Raw genomic sequence first — 22,231 nt, forward strand, 5'->3', positions numbered from 1 at the left:
TTTATTAAGAGGGAGTAATTTCAGGCTGGCAAGATGGCTCAGTGGAAAAGAGCACTTGTTGCTCAAGCAGAGGATTGGAGTGTGATTCCTAGCCTCTACATCAGGTGACTCACCAGGTAACTCCATCTTCAGGGCATCCAACACCTCTTCTGGTCTACAGTTCCACTTCTATAAGGAGAATAATTTCTTTTTAAATATGTGGCCTTGAAAATATCCAAATTAGCTTAAATAATAAGGATGAATATGCTGTTTTATAAATATATCAACTGGTATAAAATTACAAATAATTACTATACAAATTAGACCATTAAAGGGGAAGCATTCTGATTTGTACTTGGCACCAGGCTCAGATTCAGCAATGAGGACAAACTATGAACACATATAACTTCATTCCTTTCTTTTCAAATTGTCCTTTCTTTGGAATCTAATGGCTACTCTAGTGTCTGTGAACTTTTGACAGCTACAAACAACTTTTTATTGTACTGCTATAAGAAAACAAAAAATACATCTTTGGGTAGGACATCAGAAGCCCAAACATTTGAGCAGGATTAAAACCTGTTTTCACTTTGCCCTTATCATGCATCAGGGGAACTAAGGAAGCCTTGAGTGAATACATGTTGTTGACATGGGTATGGAGCAAGGCCTTAGACGTTGGGAAATTGGCAAAGGTATTCCCCTGGATGAGGCTTGGAAAGGCAAAGCCTTACTTTTGCCCAAGCACAGGAGTTTAAGAACCACTGATCAGTGTGTATAAAACTAGCAATTGCACGGTCCTTCTCCTGATGTTTATAGCCTGAGAGAGCTCACTCCACAGACACCTAGCTGACCCTGTGATGTACATAACAAATGCACTGAGATTCAGGTTGCTTCCGGAGTTGGTGCCACGCCATCAGAGTACAAATAATTCACCTGAGCCCAACTTTTCTTTATATGTGTGCCATGTCTTTAGTGTGTGGCCTTTCCTTGCTCCCTCATGGCCCCCAGTCAAGTCAAGTGGCCAAGTCAGGCTGTACCTTTTAGGATAATATTTTCCTCGTAGTTAAGCCTAGTGGCACAGTGGAACAGTTTCCACAGAGTGTGTTAGACTGTAGCAATAAACTACGGCACAGGAATGGGCACAAGATGGTAGCGCAACTGCATGGGCAATTCTAAAAAAAAATATAAGTAATGAACTCCTCCATATCATATCCAAAACTAATTTAAATTGTTTATCCAAATATAAAAACCAAAATTGTAAGAGCCTTAGAGTCAAACACAAGTGTATATCTCCATGATCTTGGATTAAGCAATATTCTCATATATGTGACAGTAAAAACACACAATGGAAGAGCAAATAGATAAGTTAGATTTCAACAATATTGAAAATATTCATACTTCAAGGGAAATATCGGGGAAATAAAAAGACAAAACAAAATGTGAGAAAAATTTTCAAATTATCTATCTGATACAAGAGTCTAATGTCTAGAACGTAAAGTGGTTTTTAAATTTACATAGTAAAAGGGAAGAAGGTAATTTCTCTAAGGAAGATATACACACACATTGCTAACATTAGAAGTCAATGCATTTGGCTTTCAGAGAAACACAAGTCAGTACTTGTAGTCCTGTGTGACTGCGCATTCTATATATGAGCAAAGCCATGTACAAGAAGTCTCAAGGCTAAGAGAATGAATGGCATGACCTCCCCCACATCTGAGACTGGGATGTTTGCTGAAGCAGGATGTTTGTGTAGCAGATGACCTTTAGCAAGAGACCAGCAGTGTACAAGGCTCTGACCACAGTTTCCTTGCTCAAGGAGACTGCATGATCATGCAGCCCCCTGTTCAAATCCCCTACTAAGATTATCCTGCCAAACCTTTGTTTTCCATGTGTGTAAGAAGCACTCTGAGTGTAATAAGTAATACAGCACTCTAGTGTGTCTCCATCCTTGCACACAGTGTACTTGATCTCAGCTTTATGTTACTAATGTCTGTCTTTCTTAATATCTGTTACTTTCAATCAGGTTTCCAGTGCCCAGATGAGCAGTTCCTGGCATATGCCACACCATTTCATAGCATGATAGTTAAAAAAAAAAAGTTGGAAACTGGTAGGTGATACCAAGGTTGTGAAGGCATTAAAATCCCCATGGGTAGCTAGTGAGAATGTAAATGATGCAGCTATTGTGGAAAACAGTTGTGTTAAGCATAGAATTACTGTTTGACTAAGCAGTCCATTCCAACAAAGTTGAAAATACTTGTCAATTAGCAGAAAGAATCCAAGTGTCTACCACCTAATGAATGTGTATACAAAATGTGATCTCCCATTATAGAATATGAGAAAAGTTAATGAAGTGCTGATTCATTTAAAATTTGAACACTGAAAGAGAAACCAAACATAAAAATATGTATACTATAGTATTCCATTTATATGACATATTTATTATATTCATATAATAAATTGTTGTTACTTGTCAAATCCTAGAAGAGAAATGGGAAATTGCTGGTAACAGGCTTATGGTTTCTTTTGGGGTTGATGAAAATACCCTAGAAATAGCTACAACGGGTACATAGTCTTGTGAAAAAATTGATAACTAAAATGTTATACTTTATCAGAGAGAATTTTATTAGATGTGAATTATATGCTAATAAATACTTTTCACACACCTCCTATCCTAATGCTCATCATCATGGATAATGATAAGGAATGATGTCACATTTTGTTTCCAACTTTGTTTCACTCATATCACTCTTTTAGATAGCCCATGGGCAGAGGCTAACCCCATCACACACTCTTTCCTCAGCATGCTGACATTTTATACAATTAAAATCATGTGATTAGTTCTACAGGTCAGCTACGAGAAAATATGTTTTAAAAAGGCAAAATAAAATTGTTGTGTGTAGAAAGAACTAAGACTCATTCTGCAAGCCAGGCTGTTGGTATCACTCCTGCCTTGAGAACCTCCGTGTATTCACTGTGCCTTGAAGAGCATCCACATCCTTACCATGGCCCTGAAGACTTCTGCAAGCTTAGCACAGCTCCCAGAATCATGGAAGCACTATAAATTATAGGTATACTGAATCCCCCACTATTGCATGAGAAAGTTAGGATCTTTCATGATCTAGAACCTTTAACTTGCCTTTCTCTCATAAGTAGGATGCCTTCACTGGGTTTGCCTCTGAGTGATTTTTAACAAAATGCGAATTAAAAGCTTAGTGGTTATTAGGTAATGGAAACAATGAATTGTTGGTCTACTTTGTATGATGAACTGTTGTTGGTTGTTTTATTCTTTACTCTTTGAAGGGCCTGCCACCAAGCTCCCAAATAAATAAACACAGGAAGGTTTATTCTTACTTATAAATTGTCAGCCTTAGTTTGGCTTGATTCTAGCCAGCTTTCCTTAACTTAAATTATCCTGTCTACCTTTTGCCTCTGGGCTTTTACCTTTTCTTACTTCTGTATATCTTACTTTTACTCTTACTCCATGGATGGCTGGGTAGCTGGGTGGCTGGGTCCTAGCATGCCCCTCTCCTTGTTCTCTTGCTCTTTCTTCTTTCTTGCTTCCAGATGTCTCCTTCTATTTATTCTCTGCCTGCCAGCCCCAACTATCCTTTCTCTTTCCTTGCTATTGGCCAGTCAGCTCTTTATTAAACTAATCAGGTGTTTTAGACAGGCACAAAAACACAGCTTTGCAGAGTTAAACAAATACAACACAAACAAACGCAACACATCTTTGCATCATTAAAAAATGTTCCACAGCATAAATAAATGTAACACATCTTAAAATAATATTCTACAACAATGAACATAATCTTTGGACACACTGTCAGGCATATGTCACCATCACTCATTATAGTGATGAGCATTATGAACAATTTTCCAAAACTTGGCTTTAAAGCAAAAAAAACACAAGAACTGTTGGCAGGACTATTCAAGGATTTGTCATTATTTGCTCTCATGATTATTAGTTACAGATTAAGGATCAGACTCTGGTGTTTCATATTAATTTGTAGATTTTTTATTTTTATTTTTAAGGGTGCAAGTGAATTCTTCCTGGAAGAAAAAAGTACAAAACTGTTGTGGTTATATTGACATAAAGTTCTTTTTTCTTTTGGCTCTAACCCAGATGTCTTACTTTGGCTTTATTTTGTCAATTACTATAAATAATAACTAGTCATTTTTGACACCATTTTTAATCATGTTGGTCCCCTTATTCATAAGTTCAACAATCCTTGACATGTTCTTAATTCTGTGTACGTATAAAACTTGGTATCCTATTTTACATGTAACTATTTTACATTAAACACTCAACTGATTTGTTCAGTTTTCAAAATGTTCCCAAAGGCTTTGTCATAATCAACACCAAAGTACTTTTCAGAAAAATAATATATATATTTTCAAAAAGGAGGAGGAAACCTGCTTTGTCATGGCCCAGTGCACTAAGGATGGGCAACAAACAGGGATGCACTTGGCTCATGCTCTTTTCTGGCATCTTTTTTTTTCCAGAGAAGTTTAAATAGTATGCTGTCTTTTCCTATAGGCATACCCTGAATGAGACATTATTGATGGAGTGGAGAAATGAGCTGGACATGGTGGTACAGGCCTTTTAACCTGAGCACTGAGAGGGCAGAGACAAGTGGGTCTCCATGAGTTCAAGGCCGACCTGATCTACAGAGTGAGGGCTAAGCCAGCCAGGGATATGTAGGGAGGCTCTTTTTCAAACAAACTAAAAAAAGAACAGAAGTGAGGAGGAGGAGGATGGTGGAGGAAGAGAAGGGGGAGGAGAAGGAATATGGGACTTCAGTGTAAATGATTCAAGAGCAAGTCAGAGTAATCGAATCTGTGCAAAAATATTTACTCGTTTACATCAATTGAATATTTAATGATGACCCTTGGGTTTTAAGGTAAGTGTTTCCTTAATATGGACATATAAAATAGAAAACTATCTACCTCTACTTTCAGAAGTGAACATTATCCATTTTGAAATACACTGAAATTGTACTGTGGCTTCATGCCCAACAAATGTTAGCAAAAAATCAGTTAGTGTAATTCACTCACCAATAGTGCAAATTATGAAATGATAGCAAAAAAAATCTACAATTTGAATTTTTAGCATATTAATTTATAGTAGTTACTCAGGAAGCAATGTTTTTAATGGATTAATATGCAGTTAAAGGGGGGGGGGGAGAAAAGCTTTGAGTATTGTGTTTAAACACTGAAAGAACACTGACATAATGCATGTGTGTTCAAGAAAAGCAAAAGAAATGGAGCCAAGTGTTGGGTGACACACACCCAGGAGGCTTCAGAGCAGCTCGACAGAAAAGTCGACTTATATCCAAGATATTCTCATCTTTGATTCATTATCTTTAGTATGATAATTACAGAATTATTCTTAATCTTGTGATTATTTTAAATACTTTTAATAATGTTCCTGGAATTTTGATGTTTTATTTTATGTCATATTTCTCTAGAACTTTAATAATACTCTATCTCCTCAGTATTCCTTTGTGTTTTTTAGACTTCCTAATTTAAAAATATTTAGTGAAAACAAGAGAACCTTAAACCAATACATTTAAAACGGATATTTGAAATGCTTCCTGCAAAAACAACTGCTACTTTCATAAAAATATAGATGAGACATAGAAGAACAATCCTGATATTTTGCACTGTTTTGGTAGTTTCCCAGCAAACTTTATTTCCGGTTGTAATTCATATAAGAATCAAGTGGTTCTGTGCCTATGACATATTTCAGTATGCTTAATTACTGCCGTTGGAGTTCTCGCCTTTCCCTAATGAATCACTGGCCTATTATGAAGAAATGACTCTCTCAAAGGACAATCATTTATTACACCTGAGCCCTTTTGGTTCCAACTGTACCACATGCTGCCTAATAATTTGCAATGATTTAGGAAGATTGCCATAACCGCTCAATTACTTAAGCGGCTTTGGATGCAATCTATATAGCACAAGGCACATCCTTGGCCTACATTTACAACTGTCTTGTTAATTAAAAAGAACCTAGAAACAGTTGTGTTCTGAGCATCCCACCTATGCTGAGGACTAAAAGTAGTCACTTATTTCTGTGGCCATCCAGCAGTTGTGCCATGGAATACAGCTGGGGAAAGGAAGACATAGACTGGGGTTCAGGAAACGGGATCTCAGATCTGACTGTCTTGCTTTTCAGCTTCGGAGCTTTGGGTAATAGTATTCTCTGAGCTCAGGTTCCTTCTCTTTATAGGATATGAGCCACCACTATGGATTTCTCAGCCATTTTCTTAATTAACATCATATCTCCATATAACCTATGGTAAGGTTAAAAATATTTTTGCAATAATGTTGCTAGAATATAAAACATCTCAGTGATTAATCAACATAATAACATATCAAATAATAAATAAATTAAAATAATGAAACAGTACTGTGTGATGGTTTGAATAAAATATCTCTCATCCTCTTGGGTATCTGAATATTTGGTCCCCAGTTATATTTTTTGGGTAGGTTTAGGCAGTTTGGCCTTGCTGGAGGAAGTATGAACTGGGGGTGGGCTTTAAGTTTCAAAATTCATGTGTCGTTTCTAGTACACTCTACTTCCTGTTTGATGTTCATGATATGAGCCCTTAGCTCTTAATTTTCATCTCCAGTCACCATGCCTACCTGCTGCCACACTTCCCTACCATGATAGTGATGGACTCGCATCCTTCTGGAACCATATGCCTCAAATAAGACCTTAATTCTAAATACATTGCCTTAGTTTTGATGTTTTGTCACAGCAATAGAAAAGTAACCAAAACAGAAATTGGTATCAGGGAGGAAGTATTGCTCTGACAGACCTGACCATGCTGGGATTTAAACCCTGGAATATGGGTGAGCATTGTAACCAGTGTTTAATGAGCCACCCGGAGGAGTTTGGGAGACCGTAGTGCTGAGAGCTATGTGGACTATGGAGGCCTAGCTCACAAGGATTCAGAGAGGACTAATATTAACAATTGGGATAGAAACCTTTCTTGCGATATTTTGGCAAAAAATGTGGGTACTTTTTGCCCTTGCCCTAGGAAATTTCCTGAGGATAAATTAAGAAGTAATAGACTAATTTATTTGTCAGAGAACATCAAGACAGCCTAATATTGACTCTGTAGTATGGTTTTTAGTAATCACTCTTATGGAGATCTACAAAGAAAAAAAAGCAAGTTGGGTAGAAGGAAGTGCAAAGGGTACAGTTTGGAGAGGAAAAGGACACTAGCAAGATTAATACTAAATCTTCTCTCTCTGTCTTTTATCTCAGGGTAGGAGCACTGGGGTTGCAGGTATGTGTCACCACATCTAAATTGTTTTAAATTTATATATATATATATATGTTTTATATATATATACGTTATATATATGTTTTATATATACACACACATATGTGTGTGTGAATTCCTGAATATATGTATATATACATAAATACATACATAATATTCCTAAATACAACATGCTTAGTCCATATATTAATTTTATGCATATGGTTATGATTTCAGGGCTGGTCACATAGTATTGGGTAATAATTGGCAGCTCTTCCCAGGGAAAGGTGATTTCTCCTGCTCTCAGCATTCCTTACTTGCCTGTAGTTCTTTATCCAGGCTTGGAGACCTTTCCACGTTAACATGTTTGATGGTGTTGTGTGCCACCATAGTTGACTTTCTACACTGGTTTTGGGATTAAACTCAGGATCTCATGTCTGCTTGACAAATACTTTATAGATCGAGCCATCTCCCCAGCCCCAAATACTCTATTAACTGTCACATTTTTCTTCACAGTTTCACTTGCGGCTTTTCTTTCTCTCCTTTGTCTGCTGCATCACTCATTTTGTTAAGCATGAATACTCTTTAAAATTAAAAAAATAATACCTAAGTTTTATGGTAAGTGGAATTTATATTTTGAAACACAGAGAGTTGTCGTCATCTTCCCTATGTAAAGTGTGGCATGGAAATTAAACTGCTGAGTTTCTCTAGTCGTACATACTCCACCTCAAATGTCTCACATTTAGCAAGAGTTTTATTGTTCTATTTGAAGTGGTCCAACAGCTAAGAAACTTCTCAAAGATTATATCTCATTCCCAAACTTTTGCTTGTAACAGTTTCCAAGCTAAAGCTTTAGTTACAAACATGAAGTCATTGGTTGACTAGTGTCACTGAGATACTAACAGCATCATAACATATGGTTTATATTCTCACATTATCAAATACTGATCAGTAAAGCAACGCCTTTATACATCATTTGTAGAAAGTATTTCAGGATAAGTTTATGTGGAAAGACAAAAATTGCACGTATACATAGTTTTTCTCCAGTGAATCATAATTTAATTTTTTAAATTTATTTAGATGTATGTGCATGTGCATGCATGTGTGTGCGCACATATATGTAGGTTGTGAACTTCTGCAGAAGTGCTGTGAGGCCCACAGAAAGCATTGAGTGTTCTGTGCTACTCTTGACCCATTCCTTTGATAAACTTATCTCTCTCTGAGCCTGGGGTTTACCTTTCTTTGGCTACACTAGAAGCCAGCCAGCCCCAGGGATCCTGTCTCCATATCCTTGAGAGTTGGGTTATAGGTATTGGCTGGAAACTTGGATTGTTACATGAGTACTGAGATCTGAACTCTGGTCCTCATAATTGTATGACAAGTGCTGAGCCCTCTCTATCTCCCATACTTTGAATGCTTGTGTTTATGTGAAAGGGGTGCAATAACTGAGATTTTGAAAATCCTTTTAGTCGTTTGAATTTTTATTCCTCACAAGGCCTTGCAAAACGTTTTGGTTAATGAAAAAGCAATAGTTTCAAAATACTAGTTAAATATAGAAGTATAATTCAATTGCTTCAATTAAAGAGTCAATTCTTCCGTTTAAACCAAATTACAAAGTAGAACCAACCCTCAAGTCATGAATTTTAATTTTTAAAAGCTGCATATATATCTCCTCCCTTTCTTTTAACATTTCTTTCAGAAAGAGCTCCTATTAAAACTCAACTTTATATATATAAAGTGTATATTTATAGAGCCCCAATTAATAAAGTATTTTTATAAGGAAAGAGCTCATGGTCATTAGGACAAGAGCCCCTAAAATTTGACCTTGTCTCTGACCACAAATGAGAAGCAATTATACCCAGAAGAATTCTCCAGGCCGATTCTTGCTAAGTGTGTTTATCCAGTCATCCGGCATGCCACACAGCTGGGAACTATTTAGAGGTCTGATAGACATTCCTGTCTAGGAACTTTGTCTTCCTGATTTTCTGCTTTGTATCATGTTAGAGACAATTTAACATGAGTACATAAAGTGTTTTCAAAACTACTTTGGTTTTTAAACAATCCCAATGTCTTTGAGGCATGATTTTCTCAAAAGCAGCTTTCTTTGAGACTTTGACACAATGAATTTAGCATATTAGGCATATAGGATGATATAAACAACCATAATTATTATTTTAGCCCAACATAGATACTGGCCCTGTGGATGGCAACTGGGCCTGGGGATGGGTGTTCTTTTGGGATTACATGCTATGGGAGAGACCTAAGGCAATAAAATAACAACAACAACCACAAGCCCAAAGAATTGAAAGAGCATTCCAGAAGAAAATGCTACATAAATAAGGGATATCTGGTCATCTGCTTTCTTTAAAGGCCAATTTTTGGGGGTCTAAGTATGAGAGGAAGGCATATAATTCTCTTCATGAAGTAGCTAATCTTTATCACACCCCTTTTTTCCAAATAGATATTTCAAGGTGTAAAGGGAAAAGATTGGGGACTGCAAAGAAAACACAAAGTAAAAAAAATAGACATTACCAAAGACAATGAACAGAACAGGCAGAAAGACAGAATACAGAGCCCTAGGTATGTTCAAAATAATAAGAGCCCACAGAATCACAAGGCATTCTAAGGGCCCGTGGCTGTTACAGAGTCTTAGAGAGCTAAAGTGGCCTATGTGTTTTTGTCCAAACCCCTTCCTCAACAGTAGAGTGACTGCCTGCTGGAGTGAAGATACGCTGGTGGTGTTTCGGGATTTAGAACTGGGAGTCAGCTTCTGGTATATTTTACTTCTTTCTTTACCAAGAATTGCTGTCAGCTATGATGTGTGTGTTCTAGCCATAAATCTGTGTGTTTCACAACAAAGACTCAACATGGAATAATATGCAATTTTAGGTACCCACAAAATTAGGTAGCTACTACATTTATGCCGTGGCAAAAATGTTCAGTGGGGAAGAACATCCCATTAATTGCTGGTGGGAAGGATTCAAGTGTCCTGTGATTGGAGTGAGGAGTACAAGTTACTTTCCTTTTCCCCAGGAATTCAGGCAGCATGGGAACTGACTATAAAGATGTCCTTGTTCTCTTGAGAAGGGAGTGCATGCAAAGTCCCCCAGCAAGAAAGGAAATTAATAGGGCTGTGATGATTATCTCCTTACTTATTTGAAAGGAATTCTAGGGAAAATTAAAAAGCACTGTGGTATGGTCTATAGTTAAATTCCTGGACATGTAATTTTAACATTGATCTGGGGCAGCCAGTACAGGGGTAATTCTGGAAGCTCTGGCAAAGTGGAGGCTTCATTCTCTGCATTCACATATAAAAACCTAATAAGAAATTTCCATTGATGATTAAGGAATGGAGAATAAAAATAGAAAGTGAGTGAGCCTTTGCCAGTGAATGTAGACAATGAAGTGAGTTCTGCTCACCCATTTACTGTGCTTATCTCAGGTGCTCCTTCCTTCATGAGAGGTAGGAGGCACCAATGAAATATGCCAAAAAATTTTCTGAGTGTGGGCAAGAAGTACCGCATGTTACCATGGAATTACTTGATCAACGTGCTTCTGCTCACATGGGAGAAGAAAACAGGTTTTTAGAAAAAGCCAACTTGGGATTTCAGGAGACTGAAAAACTCCCACAAAGCTAAGAAAACAACAGGGTGAAGAGATACAGATTTGGGGAATATTTAAAGAATACACATCTAGAAAGGTGTTAATATTACAAAATATGTGAGGAAATTAAATAACACAATAGCAAAAATGCAGACATAATTCAAAGTGGGCAAATGACCTAATAGACATTTGCAAAAGTGGACGTACAAAAACTCAATAGATTAGATGTAAAAGTGCCCAACGTCAGCAGTCCCGGAGGAAATACAAATGCAAACTACAATGAGCTACCTACCACCTTAACTCCAGTTAGAACCACCCTTGATAAGAAGACAAAAGGTATCCATCCAGTGAGAGTGGGATATAGGAAAAGGAAAACCCAGAGATGATGGGGAGAATATAAACTACTATAGCCATTTTGAAACAAAAAACAAAAAAAAATCATAGAAGGTCCTCAAGACTTAAGTGTAGAAACTAGTGCATGACTGGGCAGTTCTACTCCTGGGCAGATATGGAACATGGTATTAGCTCATCAAAGAGATAACTACACTTCCATTTAATTGCAGCACATTCTTCAGATCTAAGACTTACAGAACTGATGAGATGGCTCAGTAGAAAAAGGATCTGCTCACCAAGCCCAATGACCTGAATGTGACCCTGGGGACCTACTTACATGGTAGGAGAGAGCCCATTCCCTCAAGTTGTCCTCTGACTTCCACATGTAAATATATACATACAAACACATGTATATACACATGCAATAAAGATGTAATTAGATTTTCCAATCTAAGACTTCTATGGTTCCATAGTATTCCATTATACTACCATACTGTGCTTTATTGATTTGTCTGTTATTGGGAATTCAAATGAATTCCAAGTCTTAGATTAAATGCAAGATAAAAAGGAAGAACAAGCCTCTTGGATGTGGAGTCTTTTAACTACAGATCTCATGTCTAGGACTGAGCTGGTCATAGACTGCCCTGGATCTCCTCTGGCAAGAGTCTTTCCACTCATCAGAAAGAAGTCTTCCACCCTTCCATCACCAGAAGGAATTAGTGACATTGACAATACTAGGCAGGAGGCACTCCAGCTTCAGCAAGAAGCAGAGGCAAGTGGTGCTCAATTATGCCTCATTTAAGTGCCATGTAAGACAGGTTTCAGAAAAGGAGAGGAAAAAAAGCCAGAGAAGGGTTAACGGGATTCTCTATCCACATTTCCAATCCCAGCCATGGTGCTATCTATTAATTATTGGCTTCTGTACAGTAAAATAGTTTACTTTAGCAGCTTAACACACGAATAAAAATATATTATTCTATCCCACCTCTATGATGGTATAGAACGTGATGGTGTAGAATTTCCCAAGCTCTTCATGTAGTATAATGAGTGCTTGTGACTCATGGTACCTTGTGTGGTTGCACTTAAGTGGTTCCCAGCTCCCTCAGCTGGATGGATGCAAGAGGCCTGGGGGAAGGGGGTTGTTATTAGTTGACAGAAGACTTAGTTCCCCATGACATTGCCTTCTCTGCTGGGCAGCGTTTCATGGTACATTCATTAGCTTCCCCAGAACAAATGGTCAAGACAGCAAGAAGGAAGTCTTTTGACATAGTCTTGGGAGTTTCACTCTTTCAACTGTACCACATTGATAGACTACATGTTGGTCAAATTCAGCACCCTGCAGAGGCATGCACACCAGCAGTGAGGACCAGTGGAGCCATGGCTGCCTTTTCTACCTAACACTCACATTATTATTTAATGTTTCACTTAATCTGTATTTTTTTTAAGATCTTGAGTAATAATCAAGAATTCATGGACTCTATCTGCTCTATAAGCTATTACAATATGCTAATTTCACAAGCTTTAGTCTTGCTTGAAAGAGATCCTGCTGAGGTCAATGTAAGTGAAGAAACCCTCACTTGTACTAAAGTCCCTGTAAGTTCACTGTAACCATACTGGGCAGTAGTGGGAAGATGAGAGCATTACAACAAAGCCCATTGGCTGCTGTGCTTTTTCCTGACACTTGCCAGCCAGTTATCATCTGCAATTACTTAAAACAGGAACAAAGACTTGAACGATAAGGCTAAGGCAGATTTTTCCCAGGACATAAAACTAAACTTACCTTATTACATATTGTTACTCTACTGTCCACTCTCATAATGGAAGGCCATAAAGCACATTTAACTGTTCCCTGGAATGTCACCAGAATTAAGTGCTTTTCACTCTCCTCTTCATTTGGTTGTGATGGCTATAATGGTTATATCTTAGAGCTTTTGCAGCTGGGGCATCTAGAAATGCCTTCTGGTGTCAGAATTCATGGGAAATACTCAGTTTGGGTAACCTTGGTGTTTAAGTACGGTTGGAGAAAGCATGTCATGACCATTGGGTTTTATTAGCAGTCAGCCCTTTGGCATCATAAAATGCAGTGTTCTGAAACCAACTGCTTATTCTGTCCTAGGCTGATGACTTTATCTATGCTTTTGGCACTCCATTCTTGAGACCTCTTTACAATTTCCTGAGGATGTTGTCTTTACCTGAGTCCTTCATGGCCAAAGATGACAAACAGTGATGGTGAGGACCTGTGCTGATCATAGACTTCACCCATGATTCACCCTGAAGCCTGTGGCTATTTACAGGGTCAGGAATATGTGATTTCATCATATACCTGTCAGATTTACTTAGTGTTTATTTACTTCATTTGAGAAGACAATAAAACAATCTTGATTTTATTCTAAATTCATATTAGAGTTAATAAACTATTTAATAAAGTTATATGGTTAAGTAGATTTTCTTTGTCATTATGTTTTCAAAAACTGAGGGATAGTATAGAGACTCTCAAACAGAACATGTATTTGCCATGCCAATGCCTCCATGGTAAATCTATTTCCTTTTATTGCAAAACTTAACTTTCATTAATAAATATTTTATCAACTTAAAACTGAGCAGGTATAACCTCTTGGTCACAAAAACTGTGGGGAGAAATGTTAGCTTGATCTCATTATGTGACTCAGGTATTTGAAAGTGATTTATGCAATTTTAATCTTCCTCTTTTTTTTTTTTTACAGCCAGATTAGAAGCTCAGTGTATCTTCAGGACCAAGAACTCAATGAAGCTGGCTTTTCAAAAAAGAAATTATTTTTTAAGGCTATGACCATGAAGTGGGCATTCAAGGGACTGGAGTTAAAAGTGGATCTGAAAGTCAAGGTTGGGAAGTTTTGGTTATTTGATTTTGTTTGTTTGTTTGTTTTTAATTTCTTAAACATCATGTGTTTTCTGTCACTGTTGTTCCTTCACTCTCTTTCCTCTTTTCTCAAAAGACCTTGTCTGCTTGGCCTTGGCCCCTCCCCCATCCTTACATGGCATGATCATGTCAGTGTTAACCATCAGCTATCCCCATTCAAATCAGAGAAAGAAAAATAGAGTTATATATACCTCTCAATGTGTATTCTAAGAGGAATGACTTCTTGTTTTCTGGATAGGACTGAAAATATGTAAATGGGAGATTATGTAAATGTGGTGGTTTGAATAAGAATGGCCCCCATAGACTCATATATTTGAATGCTTGGTCATCAGGGAGTAGCACTATGTAAAAAGTTTAGGAGGCATGGTCTTACTGGAGGAAGTGTGTCCACAGGAGTGGACTTTGAGGTTCCCAAAGCCCATACCAAGCCCAGAGTCTCTCTCTGTAAGCCTTTGGATCAGGATGTAGCTCTCAGCTACTTGCCTAGCACTGTGCCTGCATGTCCCCATACTCCCCACCATGATCAGAATGGACTAAAACTCTAACACTCTAAGCAAGCCCCAAATTAAACGTTTTCTTTTATAAACACTGCCTTGGTCATGGTGTCTCTTCACAGCAACAGAACACTGAATAATAAGACAATCAGGAATGAAAATTTTTAATTTTTCTGAGAGAAAGGAAAGTTAAAAGATGAATTGTTTCAGCCAGCAAGAGACCTGTGTCACTGGTAAGGACACAGCTGTTTAATGAGTCATTTCATTAAGTTTTAGTATACACTAATTGTCTTTTGGGCCTCCTATCAAATCTGTCATATAGCTTTTGGATGACCTCTGCTTAGTCAAGATTGCCTTCTGTGGACTGTGGCTGAGTGTTAAATCAAGGTGAACATAGGCTGAAGAGCAAAAGGCTCCACTCAGCAGGATAGTCAGACCCAGGGAATCTCTCCTTCATTCTCTGAGAAAATGCTTCTGTAAATTTACCATATATCTGATTTTCAGACTTTATTTCTAAGAAGCCCCCCAAGCCCCAAATCTTGCTAGGATAGACTGATTTCTGTATTCCCTCTTTTATCATACTTCAGTGACTACATCATTATTCTGCCTCCTCTTCAGAACTTCATTCCTGCAGTTCTGAGAGCTACCTTAAATCAAAATCCAACTTGAAGTCTCCCCAGACTAAAGTCTTCCCAAGTCTGCTGCCTTTCATGTTGGAACCATGATAGTGCTGCCATACTATACCTTGCACTAGTTAGGTATTTACAGGTAAATACTGTCTTACATACTGTCCAGATTCCCCTCAGATGCCAAGCTCTGCACAACACATGTAAGCATTTGAAATTGTTTCTTGAATTAAATATACAAGTTAGTAAGTCAACTTACTGTCCAGAATTTTTATGATAATAGTTTGGAGTACTAGGCAAACACATCCATACTTGAAGGGCTGCATTTTTGTCGTGAAGATATTTTGACTTCTTGTTGGTCAAGTGATGGTCTTTGAGCCCTCTACACTATCATCTGTTCTAAAGCTAGTGTGAGAACATAAATGTGGAAACACTTTGGGAAGTGAAAACATGTGACTAGTAAATGTGGCTATTTATTGCTAGAGCCACAGTATAGAATTAACCCAGTGTTTTTCTGCACTGTACGGAATCATGGTAGTTTAGGATGATCTGATTTTTCCAAGTCAATTTCTTAACTGTGGAAGTAAACATTTGAAAACTGATATAGCAGTTGCAAGGGTGAATATCAAATTTTAAAAATGTGGCTCATGCCTATTTCTCTTTGTCACATTAATTTCATTTGCCAGTAATACGTTTCCATTGTACTAGATAGCAAAACTTCCACAATAGATTGCAAATGAAAATGTATAAGACAAAACGAAGTTGATCATTTAATATAGATATATTGTTCCAAATAATTCTCTCCAGATGGGAGATGCCCCTATTCTGAACATGGAGTGCATGGCAGGCAAAGAGACATGGCAAAATACCAGTACTCTCAAAGTTGATATGAAAGAATAGTAGATTGGTTGACAATGAGAATAGCACATCTGAAACATGGCAGTTCTAGTATAAGCATGCACTTAGACTTCCCCCATGTGTGTATTTATGTATGTTCATGTTCACGTGTGTGCTGGCGACATGGATACCCACAGGACAATGTCAAATGCCAATACCAATGTCATTCTTCTTGCTCTATCTATCTATCTATCTATCTATCTATCTATCTATCTATCTATCTATCTATCTATCTATCTATCTATCTATCTATCTATCTATCGAGACCGAGTCTCTTACTGGGCTTTGATCTGTTCATGCAAGTTCTGCTGGATGGCCAGTGAGCCCCAGGGATCCAAATGTCTGTTTCCTCAGAGCTGGAATGACAAGCATGCACTCCTACACTGCCTTTTTAAAATTTGGGTCCTCAATGTGAGAGCCAGGTCCTTATACTTACAAGGTAAGCACTTTACTGACTGAGCGATCTCTTCTGCCCTGGCCAATCTTCCTGAAACCCTTGATACATCTTTAGAAATGTTCTATACAGATTCTCCTTTTCAGTAAATGAATTTAGATTTTGTGACTTCTGGAGAAACAAGCAATCTCTCCTATAAGTGAGTTGGGGGTTTGGTTTGCTTAAAGAAAACATCTGTGCATTCCTTCATTATTTGTGACATTTGCCCAGTAATCTTTAAATTTGACTATCTTCCTCTTTAAAACACAACAAAACTCTAGCAACTGTGTGTTGTTTTGACAATTTAGCCACGGCTTTTATAGAATATTTTCTAAGTGGGAGCCAGAATGATATTTAGGGTAGCCATTATAAATGTTGTCAGAGTACAACATTTTCCTAGGTCACCGAGATAAGACTTTTCACATAGCTTTGGGGGGAGTTTAAAAACAAACACACCTATCCACATGGGCTCCAAAGTCTTACATTCATGAAACTTTTTGTAAATTTGGGGTTGAGGAATCATTAATTCAGAGTCACTGAATCATTAAGCATAGAGTTGGCTCCAAGAATACAGGAACTTCAGAGAGAATTGGACAGTTTCTTGTTGGGGGTGTGTGTTGTTTTGATTGTGCCTTTTCTTTGCTTTGATTTACTTGTGCATCCTTACTGGTCGTCTCCTGGAGTCTGTGAAGTCTAACTTTGCTTAAGATTCCAATCCCAAGCCATCCTTTGTCCTTGCCATGTTTTCTTCATTGTGACTCTAGCCAGGGCTGCTCTGTTATCATCACTAAACGCTTGAGCTAAGGACATTTCTGAGGTTCCCCAGACCATCAGATGGTCCTCTCACTGCCTTGCCCGTCCCAATCCTCTGCCTCCAATCTTGAGAAATTTCTCCATTCTGATCTTGGCTTTTCTTCGGTCTCCCACCTGTTTAAAGGTCCCCTGACTTCCTCCCTGTCTTTGTTGAGAATTTTGCCTACCTGAACACAGATAGCTGGCCCCTCCCCACAGTCACTGACCGAACTCTTCTCTCTCAGCTCATCTCCACTCAGAAACCTAACTGTGGCTTCAAGTGCCTCCAGAGACCTAGAAATAGGATCAGCTGTCAGGACCATAAAACAAAGAGCAAGACTGAGGTGATTTTATTGGTGGCCAACCTTCTGCTGGCTTCTTTCCATAGGCTCCTGTTGTTCTCTCTTAAGCAATGCATCCTCACTTATACGCAGAGGCCCAAAAGCTGATCTTTCAGAAGTAGATAGAAGAACAGTGGTTATCGAGTCTAAAAAAGTATGGAGGAAGGGTAGAGAGAGGATGATTAATGGATTCCGGTGAGCAGCTGACTTGGAGGAATGGTGTCTTGTGTTCCACAGCACAGTAGGAAACTATGGCTGGCAACAATCAGTTGCATAGTTTGAAATAGCTGCTAGAGAAGGAATTTCATGCTCCCAGCATCAAAAATAAATGAATGCTTGGGGTCATGGACATGTCTATCATCTTGATCATTACTTATTGTAGGTATGTATTGAAATTTTACCCTGCTATAGACACTATCTACCAATTTTGAATGCATTATAAGATGTTAGTTCAGTTCTGTTGAATGAATTAATCACATCACCTATATGTAACAATTTAAAGTAAGTTAAACAGTGCTGGTAACTCATGCCTCAGCAGAAGCAGGACGAGATGGGTGACCAAGAAGTGTCTGTGACCACATACTTGTATCATCTTTGCTTAGCTACTCTCAAGTCTTCAAAAAGCTTCCAACTCAGAAGCAAAACAGCCCTTCCTCAGTGAAACCCATCCCCGAGTCTGCTGTCTGCATCCTGCCCTGAGCAGCACTGCCCCATTGGCACGGCTGTGATCACTGCCCTCTCACCAGCACTGGCAAGGGTGTGAGCACTACACTATCACCAGCACCGGCACGACTGTGATCACTGCACTCTCACCAGCACCGGCAAGGGTGTGAGCACTGCACTATCACCAGCACCAGCACGGGTGTGAGCACTGCACTCTCACCAGCACCGGCACGGCTGTGAGCACTGCACTCTCACCAGCACCGGCATGGGTGTGAGCACTGCACTCTCACCAGCACCGGCATGGCTGTGAGCACTGCACTCTCACCAGCACCGGCATGGCTGTGAGCACTGCACTCTCACCAGCACCGGCATGGCTGTGAGCACTGCACTCTTACCGGAACTGGCATGGCTGTAAGCACTGCACTCTCACCAGCACCAGCACGGGTGTGAGCTATGCACTCTCACCAGTACTGGCACGGCTGTGAGCACTGCATTCTCACCAGCACTGGCACAGGTGTGAGCACTGCACTCTCACCAGCACTGGCACGGGTGGGAGCACTGCACTCTCACCTCCAGCAGCAGGTGCTTTCTGTGGTAAAGCAGCTGTGAAAGCTGCTCAGCCTGGATTTTTCACTTGAGTCCGTTTAACCTGAGCGCACACGGATGTGACAGACATAACCAGACATGTCTTCTCACCATTGCGTTCCAACTTCCCACCTTATTCTTATGCTTAGAGTTCTGTTGTTTGGTCTGTGCCTCGGGTTTTAGGATGAATACCAGAAGCTCCCATCGGTGATAATGCCTTCCCCACATTAACCATTTCAGTCCAATTCATTCCTTGAGAAAAAAAATAAAATCAACTTCCCCACAGCCTGGCTTCTCCCTCACCAGGTGTTGCCATGACAAATTTCATCTTTTTGATGGAAGCGGTCAGCGCAGTTCAACGTGCTGTTTCTCTTTTCCTCCCAAGTTTCATCTGGAGTTCAAACTGCTTCTCATTTCCTCCCAACTCTCAGGAGAATTGGATTTGTTCCTTTCTTTCCTCTTCCTGCCCACCTGCCCTGTTGTGTATTTATTCAGTATCCTCTCCGCGGCCTTAGTTTCTGGCCAGCTGTGTGTTGAAGGGTTGGACATCCTTGCATCTACTCACTGGTCTCATCTTTCAGCCTGTGGCTCCTATCCTGCTTGTTCTCACTAGCCACCTACCATTTCTTTGTTCTACAGTACCTGCTACTTGATAATCCCCTTAGGATCCAGGGTGAACACTGTCCTATTTAATACTTTAGTTTCTTATGACACTATTACATGTGGGCCTCACTTCTGACTGAAACCTATCTCTGAGATGCAGGTCCTCTACACTTGTGAACATTACATTGTCAAAGAAAACGGTACTTAGATTCTAGTTCTAAGAGATGTACTCTGAGAAGTCATTCCAGTAAGATCCCAAGGATCCTTAATAGCTGGATTTATTTTTGTTACATATCCAATATGGCCCACATTTTATGTAGTCTCTATGTGTGCATTCACAGAATTCTCATAAAGCTAGGGGGTATGGGACATCATCAGCTACATTCAAGCTAAGACACCAGCACAGAGGAGTTTGTGACTTACTTGTAACCCAAGTCCCCACTGACAATCAGCTTTAGCCAAGGACGTTTGCCTTCAGACCCCATGCTCCGTATCATCAGTGTCCACAGCATGTTTAATATTTATGTTCCTGTGTTCCTTCTCTTCTCTCAGTTCCTTTAAGTATTTCTAGAGCCACAAGCCCTTTGTTTGGCTGCAATCTAAATAAACAGAGAAGGAAGATTCCTTCTTGAGCTCATGAAATCTTATGACTTCCTCTTTATTCACCAAACTTCTATTTCTTTGGCAAATCAAACTCAGTTCCTTCCTTTTGATGACATGCCTTCAGAGCCTTTCTCATGACTCATTTTACCAAATATAGATGAACACTTGTAGTCCCATTGCAGACATTTCCTGTGTCATAGAAGAGCAGCTTGCTGAGAGCATGAGCCCTCCTCGGATACTCACAGCACTCATCTGAGCTCCCTGTACTGCAGATCCTTATTTCCCTCTGTAAGTCCTATGATGACCATTACACAGTTGAAGTCATTTTACAGCACAAAGGACCGTTTGTAGTCCTTTGCTTCCTAAGAAAGGGTCATATACTTCTTTGCTACTTTCCCTTTCTTCTTACAATGGCTAACATGGAACCTGCTGATATTTGAGTCCTTGGTCTGGATTCTTCTGTTTCTTTCCTTCCACCTTCCAATCTATAAGTTTTAAGACATATTTTTCTGGTTTTCAGTGGCAAGCAAGGCTTATGCTTGCTTTATTCTTTTACATCATCCCACTTCCTCATTTACACACGACTTAGCTAGCCTTCTTTCTGTTCTGTGTTACCTTTTCTACCTCAAGATCTTGCTAGCTTTCCATCTCTGGGGGATGGTCTTATCTCTGATTTTCACAGAACCTTTCAGAAGACGCACTTCAAAGGCTCCGTTTAGTGAGTCTATCACTACACCTCATTTTAACCTTCTGTGCCATTGTAAGAAAGATCTTAAATTCACCATCACTGCTCAACTTTCAAATGAGTTCACAAAGTAGTAGGCAGAAGAGGTTCCCCCAATTCAGAATGAGATGTCAGACCACCTTCATGACATGTAAAAGAGGTAGGCCAACTGGTTTTCCAACCCTTAGCTGAACATCAAACTGCAGTCTAGACAGTGAACTGGCAGAGTCATAACAACCACTGGAAATTAGAAATTACTGTTTCAGAGAGAACTGATGGCATGTTCTGAATGTCTCCTCACAGACAAACATGCTCACGAAGAAGGGATGAGTGTAGGAGTCATCATCCATTGGTTTGCCTGCTGGAAATAATTGAAGTAAAACTCCATGACCTTGACTTACATCCACGGGAGTCATGAAACATAGGCTGGTGATTACAAATGTCTAAAGGCAAGAGATGAATTGCTCTGACTGAGCAGCAGATTTCCAGCATTGATTAGAACTAAGGACACACAAATAGCCTATCTATCTACTATCTATCATCTATCTATCTATCTATCTATCTATCTATCTATCTATCTATCTATCTATCTATCTATCTATTTTTCTATCTATCTAGTGGTCGCAGGAGAGAGTACCAACTGAACAGTCTTTAAAATCGTGTCAGTAAGAGCCACTGTGGACAAGGGTGAACTTGAGAAGACCTGGGTTTCTGGATTCCCAGCAGCTGGAAGAGGAAGTATATGTGCTCACACAGAAGAATATTCATAAGGCAGCAGAAATCATGCAGTGATTGCATCACTGACTTCGATTTACTCTGTTTGCTCATTTCCTTACCTTCATATGGCCTGTCACTTGTGATTAGAAAATAAATTTGACAAGTGAGAGTAAGGACTTTGGAATATCATTAGTATATTTCTGAATGAATAATTAATAGCTATTGATTGGTTGATTGAAATAGATAAAGACCAGGAAGTCATAAACTGCCCCTCAACTCGTGAGAATCTACTTCCACCGAGTTTTGCAACTAAAGCTCTACCACCATGCCTATCTCTAGGCCAAATATTTCTAATTTCAACTGCTTTCTTCAGATTTTTAACTAGTTAACAACAATGATTACTGGATATAGTCAAAATTATAAATATCAAATACATAAGTTTAGACAGCATGATACTGGAAAATAAGAGTTTAGAACATCATAAGATTACAGATTATCCAAATGTGATATTTTAGAGGAAAAGTAAAATGTCAAATCTTAACAAAAACAATTTTACTTGTAATGAACTTAATGTAATCATTTACTGAGTACACATGCACAGAATTGGCTTCAACTTGTATTCATATGTGTAAATATATATTATATATAACAAATGAAGCTGGTAT

At 38.9% G+C, this 22,231-nt stretch overlaps 1 long non-coding RNA gene across 6 annotated transcripts in view; it reads left to right on the forward strand.

The window, feature by feature from the left end:
* Nucleotides 1–21,269, forward strand: part of LOC143272908 (uncharacterized) — a 92,599-nt gene extending 71,330 nt beyond the window's left edge. Inside the window, exons 7-12 of one of the 6 annotated variants that reach the window (XR_013050552.1) lie at nucleotides 7,256–7,277; nucleotides 9,955–10,026; nucleotides 11,420–11,529; nucleotides 11,811–11,965; nucleotides 13,917–14,051; nucleotides 21,153–21,269. This is a non-coding gene — a long non-coding RNA (uncharacterized LOC143272908). Of the gene's footprint in view, nucleotides 1–6,211; nucleotides 6,281–7,255; nucleotides 7,278–9,954; nucleotides 10,027–11,419; nucleotides 11,530–11,810; nucleotides 11,966–13,912; nucleotides 14,052–21,152 lie in introns of all 6 variants that reach the window. The other 5 variants (XR_013050550.1, XR_013050554.1, XR_013050551.1 and 2 more) reach the window with 5 other exon arrangements.
* Nucleotides 21,270–22,231: the final 962 nt, after the last annotated feature.

The sequence above is a fragment of the Peromyscus maniculatus genome, chromosome 4 (genome assembly GCF_049852395.1).
Source record: "Peromyscus maniculatus bairdii isolate BWxNUB_F1_BW_parent chromosome 4, HU_Pman_BW_mat_3.1, whole genome shotgun sequence".
Classification (NCBI taxonomy): domain Eukaryota; kingdom Metazoa; phylum Chordata; class Mammalia; order Rodentia; family Cricetidae; genus Peromyscus; species Peromyscus maniculatus.